Raw genomic sequence first — 9,248 nt, forward strand, 5'->3', positions numbered from 1 at the left:
TGTTGATTTATCAGTATATAGGTAGTATGCTAAAAATTTTGAAATAATACTAATAGGATTAGTTACTAGCAAAGTTTGCTACGTATACGTAAAGATTTAATCTTTTTTTTTTCCTCTCCTCTTTCTTAGTTAGAAAGAGAAGAAAAACCGGAAACTTTGTTTGTGAAATTGGAATTTGGTACAACTTTCCTACTTAATTCACAGTTGAAGCAGGGAAAAGGTAGGTGTTGACTACTTACTGACTTACACCTCCACAAATTTTTTCTAGAGAGATGATCCTAACCCCGAATAAGCTCCGTAAAAAAATACACCCGGCAAACCTATCACAAGTGTACCGGCTACAGTACCTACCAACCGCAAGGGAACCCTTCCAGTGGTATTTGTCATCTGCCACCACGCCTCCTTCCCGTTCCTTCTCTTTATAGCTGTTAACCGGCCGCGACTCCAGACATGAACGGTCACAAATAATTGGGATCTCGATCTTTTCCAGACAATTTTGTCTAAATTCTAATTAAAGAAATAGTTGGAAGAAGGAACGGCAAGTACGAAAATCAGCAATAGTCCCCGATAAAGGCTTGTACGATTCGGCTCCACGCTCTGCTTATTTGGATTTGGTTGTGTCGTATATTCAGGGCTCGCCAAAAACTATCTCTGAATGAATTGCGTAGCTGATATAGACCCTGGGAGAAAACCGTAGGTACAGCTAATCCATGGACAGCCAACCATCTAACAGTGAAAATTGGATAAGTTTTATCTAAAGCCGTTGGTTTCTCCTAAAAGGATTTTGTGAATGCATCAACTTGTTCTAGCGAGTCGAAGCGACCAGTTATTAGAGGAACTTCTTGTCGGCTCTCCGAAAAATATTCGTTTGGCCGGGGGCTTCCAGAAACGTCGTAAGCTAAACCTGTACTTACAGACAGCCAGCCTGCGATAAACGGGGAGGGTATAGTAATGCTGTGAATGACCCAGTATCGAATACTAGTGATGATGTCGGCGAAGGGGCGCTCTCCTGTATTCCCAGACATGTTTAACTCCGTATCTATCTATCTTGTAATATCAAAAAGACTTCGGTTGTTTCCCGAATGGAGGAAAGGAGGTCAAAGGGGTCGAGGGAAGAGATGCGAGATGCACCGGCAAAAACAAAACCCTTTGAGGGAACGGGAACTCCTATAAATTAGGTTGTCACTATTATACCCGAGGTATACTCAAAATATGCTGGGTCAGTATAGCTATTTCACGTACAATGCGGCAAGGTTACCCGTTACAAGATCAACATCTGATCTAATACTGGTAAAATCTTCGTTTTTACCTATCGTCGTTCATCTAACACGTAAACAATACGGATGGGACTATAGGGCCCGGCTTCCAAGCGATGCAGTAAACCTGTAAACATTAGCAGCAATCTTTCCTGATTGTACTGCCCCGTAAGGTCCCCTGCCCGCGCATAATCGGGCAAGCAAGGCATTACCTTTTTCTACGCACATTGGACCCACAATTAAAAAATTTGAGGAATAGTCCAAAGAAATGGCGAAGACTGATTCCTCAACTACGTAGCTATCGGCCTCGTGGAGGATGAATTCGAAGTATGATTTCCCCGAATCTGCAAAATTGAAAAATTTTAATCTCCCAGACATACACTTGATTAGATATAACGTACCATATTTAAGATTTAAGTAAACAACTTTGATTTGGGGACTCGGGATGATAAACTACCCAAGAAAGTTATATACTAACCCATCTGCTAGACAATCTTGTATTCAGATATATGTTCACTTCACTAAGCTACTTTGCTTTTCTGATGCTCGCATTAACTTTTACCCTAGCTCTATTTGTTGGATTGAACAAAATTCAGATTCTGCAACTCATTACATCATTACTACTTCTCGAAGATAAGAGGAGATCAAAACTAGAAAGGGTCTTTAACACATATCGATTACTAATCCGTCGCACCTACCAACAATCAATTACTAGTTAATGTGTAAGGTATTTTGGTAAGTATTTGTTTGTATCAAATGTTTACAAATTGAAATGGTTGAAGCATTACTCTCTGGAATTGTGTTAGGTTCGATTCCAATAACCCTAGCTGGATTATTTGTAACTGCATACCTTCAATACCGACGGGGCGATCAATTAGATATTCGATGAATATCTAGTTAGATATCGTCCTAAACAAAAGGGATATTTTGGGATTGGGAAGGTAAATGAATTAAAAATATATATGGCGAAAGCCCCCCCCCCCCTCCCACCACTATTCCTTTCGAGTATTTTCTGTCCGTATTTCAAAAACAATTAGCAGATGTGGAAGATCGCTTCTACAACGATAATCTTTAGTTCTACGTCCACTTCAATTTTGGGGCGTATCGCTTAAGCAATCCCTAGCAGTAGGCACGCCCTGCAGGATTCGAACCTACGACATCGGGTTTTGGAGACCCGCGTTCTACCGTACTGAACTAAAGGCGCCTCTTTCTGGAAGGGGTTACTTTGACCTATGAAGGAAGTGGGAGTTGCAGCATCTTTCCTCCCCAGCGTGAAGGGAAGAAAAAAGTGTTGACTTCCCTTTTTTTTTTTGTAGGGAGAAAGGAGGTAGAGATCAAGTAAGTGGGGCAACAACTGTCACCCCTGCCAGTTGTTCCACGTATAGGAGATAGGGATGACGGGATTTGAACCTGCGACATTTTGTACCCAAAACAAACACGCTACCGAGCTGCGTTACATCCCTTTTGGTTGTACTTGATACCATCAACCCCTTGCTTGTTATTCGATCCAATTGATTATAATCTTTTCCCACGAATACTGGCTACCGTCGAAGTAGGAATGCATTTTTTGGGAAGCTGCTAATCCCTGCCCTCTCTTTATTTTAATTCCCACTTTTCATTCTCTACACCACTTCTCGACTTAGTATTCTGGAGTCGGGTACTGGAAAAAACTTTATTCTTCTTTCAAGTAAATGTGAGAATTTGATTTAGATATAGTTAGATTTTAAGTAGTAAAGCTGGTGAGGATAAAGGCAAGTAGGTAGGGAAATAAAAAATTGATAAGAAGGAGGATTCCAATGCAACATGTAAAAATATATCTTTCCACAGCCCCTGTTGTAGCTACAATATGGTTTGGCTTACTGGCTGGTTTATTAATAGAAACAAATCGATTCTTTCCGGATGCTTTATTATTTCCATTTCCCTAACTTATTGTTATTAACTAAACCAAAGGAGCCGTGTAGGAACCATACGAAGTGAGAACTCTATGGTTCGTCATACACGTAATAATGACTCAATTTAGTGATGGGAGTGTTTAATCTATTTACTTCATAGGTCGAAACTTCGTAAGTAGTTCGTTTCTATTGCTATGGATCTACATGCGACCCTCACCCCCTCTTTTTGGGGAAACTAATTAAATTAGAGTACATCTGATTCCATGGCCAATACTAAAGATGCAAGGGTAACTATTGCTTTGGAATGTACAAGTTGTATTCAGAGAAAAACCAGTGGAAAATCCGCGGGTCTTTGCCGATACACTACACGTAAAAATCGTCGTAACACACCCGCTCGGCTGGAGTCAGAGAAGTATTGCTTCCATTGTCACAAGCATACCTTGCACAAAGAGTCGAAGAAGTAAAAAAAAAAAAAAAAAAATTGCAATTGGTTCGGAGGGAATTGATATCCAACATAAGTAAATATCGGTAGTTACAAAGAAATATCATGAATAAATCTAGACACTCTTCCCGTAGGCGTTCTCCGTCCATTCGTTCTGATGAAACTATTGATTACAAGAATACGAGTCTACTTCGTCGATTCGTGAGTGAGCAAGGCAAAATATTATCAAGACGAATGAATAGATTGACCTCGAAGCAGCAACGTTTGATAGCTACGGCAATAAAAAGAGCCCGCATCTTGGCCTTGCTGCCCTTTTCAAATAACGAAAGTTAGATTATTAAATAGAATAAATTAATCTCTAGCAGATTCTTTAACTTATCAAATGAGCATTTACCGCGAAACAGATGCAATTCAAGGTAGTTTTGAGTTTTGTTGAGTCAAACCGATCGATATCTACGAGGTAGTCTGTCCTTCCGCCCCCCCCCCCCCTTTTTTTTTACTACGAGAAATACGTAACTCAATTTGGAATTTGGTTTATTCGCCTCTCTTCTGTCTAAATGAGACTTAGAGAGGCGTAACTTTACCGCCGCGGATCATCAAATTTTTATTTTGCTAACTTTTTCTATGATCATAGAAAAACAGTAGGCATCTGGAGTAGCGATTTGAGCAAGTGTCTTGCGATTCAAGGCAATCCGATTTTTGTACAAACTATGAATTACCGAACTGTGGGTAATTCCATCTCTCCGCGCTGCTGCATTAATCCGAGCAATCCAGAGACGGCGAAAGGCTCTTTTGCTATTATTTTTATCTACATAAGCATAAGCTAAAGACCTACCCCTTCGCTGGTTTGCCGTTCTAAACAATTTTGAATGAGCCCCCCGAAAACCGGACACAAAATCGAGAATGTTTTTGCGATACTTCCGAGCCACAGATCCTCGTTTTACTCTAGTCGTTATACGTATAGCCTCACAAAAATCTCAGATTTTCAATAAAAAAAAAATAATCTATTGATTTTCTAGTTCTTCCATTTCTTTAAATAGTTTTACTTCAACATCCGTAACTAGAGATGTCAATTTTGGGAGTGATAAACTCCGTATCTTCAAAGCATAATTACTCAAATAACTCATTGAAGTTTTTGAAACCCCAACCGCAGATTTCTACTTTGCTTGTTAAGGGTTTCAACGCCACATACCATGTATCCTTCAAACTAGTTGCCTCATGTTCTGCCGAGGGGTGTAAGTAAGTTGCAATACCTTTTTCCTCTTTTTATTCTTACCTCATGTGAGAATTAGATATTCCAATGGCTTTTGCTACTCCGGCTTTCCTTTCCGCAAGTACTCCGATACTCACCTTCCCGCCTACTAGGCTAAAAGGCATACGTTGTACCAAAAATGTTACAGATTCCGATGTTTCCGTGGTCAATTTGTCTTGGCAGTTGGATCCCCCCTATATACCGGAGTATAGACTTGTTCCGAGATCGGATAAGTGGAACTACTGTTGGTGGGCCGCACGATCCCCAATATTTCACTCAGCTTCTTGACGCTTTTTGAATCAGATTTCTTAGTTGATAAAGGAAATCATATGTATAGTTGCGATATTTTATCCGGGGTTAGCAGAATGGCTGACCCTAGTTGTTGCCGCCGAGGTGTAATTGGCAAAGTAGGTGTGAAAGTTGATACCACCAGCCCAGCCCGACTTCGTTTGATAACTAAATTTTTATTATTACCGATTTACCTCCACCTTCCCAAATTGAAAAGATCGGGTTCGCACCGATTTCAACCACGAATTGCTATTTCCCATCGAAACAGGTGGATTATGAATTTTTTACCACTTCATCTGGTAGATTATCCTGCAGCATTGATCTCCAAATAGTTTAGGTTCTCGATCCAAACAAGTCACACATACACCCTAGTACACACTCCCCGCCGTTGGGGGCACCCACGAAGAGCGGGGGATTTCGTCCCACTCTCCAGCCGTTGCCTCGCCTTCCTAATAAGTTGTTGGTTTGTCGGCATGCTTGAAAACGCAGAAGATTGATCCGGTTTGAAAGATTCTCAACCAATTGGTAAAATTTGACGCATTTTCACACCCAATAAGACCTTTATATTTCCGACCTATCAGAAATAACTTTGCAAATCTGTTTCTATCTGCTTCTAAAGGGGTGAATCATTAACTTAAAATACATGAAACTGCGAAGAAAAAAAAAATTGAATTTCGGGTAATTTTTTTTTTCAATGAATCTTCAGCGTGAAACATTTTCCACCGCTACTAGATCCGCAACACCGTAATCCTGGGCTTCTTCCGCTGACAAAAATACATCTCTTTCCATGTCCTCGGAAATTAACCACAAAGGTTTGCCAGTTCTTTGGGCATAAACTTTGGTTATACAATCACGTAGTTTCGACGCTTCCTCCGCTTCCATGACACATTCTCCAGCCTGTCCGTCATAATATGAACTAGCGGGTTGATGAATCATCACCCTGATTAGGTGACTCTGATTAAGTCTAACTGTACAAGCAGATATTCTGCATACGGCTACCTCATACAACTGCAGTTTAAAGCCAACGAAGTTTGCCTACTTTGATAAATTTATAAGTAAATAAATAGAAATCTATAACTATATTGATTTCTATTTAGGAATTAATCGTTCTTTTGCAGGCCTTTGCTTACTTCGTTGTCGGTCCCTCCCTCACTCTTTCCATACTACATGTATGAAATGGCATTGTTGTATTTCACCATCCTTCCCTATGGAGTACTACGATGGCTCCGTCACTTAATTGCCTTTGCAATCCCGAAGTTTGCTATGTATACCCCCGATGGACGAAGGAATCAACACTGTTCGAATCCCAAATTCTGTTTTTTACTGGAAGGAGAAGAAAAAAAAAGTTAGGATTTTGATACACCATATATCTTATATGACTTATGACGCTAAGATATATTGAATTTAATCTATGGCAAATCTAACACGAGTTAAAAAGATTTCCTTGATTCCGTTTATCTTTTCAGTACTTCGCTATTTTAATTTTAACTAAATATGTGTGGTGTGGAGAAAATCACTAAGTACTGGTTGCCATGCTATTGTTACCTCAATCGAGCGAAGGCAAAATATTAATTTAGACAAATCATTGGCGCCAAGCGTGGGGCAGTGCTATACGTCTGGTAATCTCTCCTCCAGCCGAAATAGAAGATCCCATTGAAGCGGCGAGTCCCATGCAAATAGTATGTACATCTGGTACAACAAATTGCATCGCGTCGTAAACAGATATTCCGGCTAATACTGCCCCGCCGGGGAATTTACATACGAATACATATCTTTGGCCTGATCTTCGCTATTTAGATACATCATGATACCAATAAGTTGATTGGCAATTTCGTCATCGACTTGTTGACCTAGGAAAAGAAGCCTTTCTCGATAAAGCCGGTTGATCGGGATAGGTTCCCCCCCCCCCGGAACCGTGTAGGTATTGTTGGAAACATACGGCTCTAATGGCTTCCGCAAGAGGAAATAGGAGCAGGGTGGAGGCGCGGGAAAGGATGGATTTTTTCTACACCAAGTTTTCAATCCTGCCCAATTGGGGCAATCTCGCTTTTTCGTTCAAGTTTGTCTGGCCCGTTTGTTTTGAACATCTTGAACTACGTTGCAACTGGCAGTTGGTGCACCGATTGTGCCAAATTCTTCCCCCCCGCACCAATTCATTTCTGTCCGACATTGAGGCCTTCCTTCTAATACAAGGAATCCTTAGGTTCATTTACTACCCCGAAGGGGATAAATCTTGATCACTACTCGTACATATGGAACAAGTAGTTTTTCTCTCCCTCCATTTCATCTATTTTCACATCTCATAGGTTCAAAAAAAAAAAAAAAAAAACCTGTTCAATGTTCAAATAGATAAATAATTTTTTTGTTCCGCTATTGTTTCGCACGTATCTTTGGCACGATCGATCTTTGGGATCAAGTGACCGGGGCCTAAACGACTTGTTCATTTCAACTAGCCATAGATTCCGACAGCTAACACTTCAATTGGCAGATTCTTTTTTTTTTTCCATCCATTTGATTACTGGTGGAATATTTGATTTCAGCATGGTAGGTACAAGTCAATTGGCAAAAAAATGGTGGAGACGGTTCCACCGGCCTCGACATACCCGACAAGTTGGACTATACGTCAACCCAAACTGCATCCTCTTCCCCGGGTAGACGAAAGGGCACTTTTGGAACACCAATTGGCATATAGAAATTATCAAAACGTCTTGGAGTTACCTCTGAATTGTGGGCGTAAGTAGGAGTTGGGTCGATAATTATTAAGTTATTTCACATTGTAACACGTTTTACGGCATGGGTCGTTAGATCTCCAATTCTGGCAGATATTATCTAATCCTGATGGGACCAATCCTTACGTTGTTACATGGGGAATGAAAATGCTAAAATATTCACGCCTCCATCCCTATCCGGGGGGGGGAGTTGCTGGCTTGTCCCGATGCAGCTACATATTTGGTACAATCAAATAGGCAAAACAAATAAAAATTAGGTTTCTCGTCGAAGATTAAAAACATTGTTCGTTTCCCTCCCACTCTGTCGCTCTAACTACGAGCCAGAATATCTTTTTTTTTTTAAGTGTTTTGTACGGCAACCTCTCTCTCATTTCCCTAGGATGTAACCCTATATTATATTGCAAGAAAGTTACGCAGTGATCAGTTGTCTCCAATATTCAAGAAAGGGGTTTTTCACGGGTTTGCCTTGGTATCGCGTTCACACCGTCGTATTAAACGACCCCGGTCGTCTAATTTCCGTACATCTGATGCATACAGCTTTGGTCTCCGGCTGGGCGGGCTCGATGGCTTCATATGAATTAGCGGTTTTTGATCCATCTGACCCCGTTCTCGATCCAATGTGGAGGCAGGGTATGTTTGTCATTCCCTTTATGACTCGCATTGGGGTATCAAAATCTTGGGGGGTTGGATCACAGGAGATACCTCAACAGACGCGGGTATCTGGAGTTACGAAGGCGTAGCCGCAGCTCATATCATACTATCTGGCTTGCTGTTTCTAGCTGCTATATGGCACTGGGTATATTGGGACCTGGATCTATTTCGTGACGATCGTACGGGAAACCATCCCTGGATTTACCTAAGATATTTGGAATTCACCTATTTCTTTCAGGAGTACTTTGTTTTTCATTTGGGGCGTTTCACGTAACTGGTTTATTTGGTCCCGGCATTTGGATCTCAGATCCATACGGATTAACTGGAAAAGTGGAACCCGTAGACCCGGCTTGGGGGGCTGAGGGCTTCGATCCATTCATTCCAGGCGGAATAGCGTCGCATCATATAGCAGCAGGAGTGTTAGGTATACTCGCCGGATTGTTCCATCTAAGTGTCCGCCCTCCCCAGAGGTTGTACAAAGCTTTACGCATGGGAAACGTTGAAACCGTATTATCTAGCAGTATTGCCGCCGTCTTTTTTGCCGCCTTCGTAGTTTCTGGAACCATGTGGTACGGATCCGCCGCCACTCCGATTGAATTGTTTGGCCCTACCCGCTACCAATGGGATCAAGGATATTTTCAACAAGAGATAGAAAGACGAATACGATTAGGCGAAGCTGAAAATCTCAGCTTATCCCAAGTTTGGTCAAAGATTCCGGAAAAATTGGCTTTTTATGAT

At 41.2% G+C, this 9,248-nt stretch overlaps 1 non-coding gene and 1 pseudogene across 1 annotated transcript; both read right to left on the minus strand.

The window, feature by feature from the left end:
* Window positions 1-388: 388 nt before the first annotated feature.
* Window positions 389-1,905, minus strand: LOC147417064 (uncharacterized; annotated as a pseudogene).
* A 481-nt stretch (window positions 1,906-2,386) lies between these two features.
* Window positions 2,387-2,460, minus strand: TRNAW-CCA (transfer RNA tryptophan (anticodon CCA)). The gene has a single exon. It is a non-coding gene; the product is annotated as a tRNA-Trp (tRNA).
* Window positions 2,461-9,248: the final 6,788 nt, after the last annotated feature.

This window comes from Adiantum capillus-veneris, unplaced genomic scaffold, assembly GCF_014529385.1.
Source record: "Adiantum capillus-veneris isolate H3 unplaced genomic scaffold, ASM1452938v2 Hic_scaffold_325, whole genome shotgun sequence".
NCBI classification, from domain to species: domain Eukaryota; kingdom Viridiplantae; phylum Streptophyta; class Polypodiopsida; order Polypodiales; family Pteridaceae; genus Adiantum; species Adiantum capillus-veneris.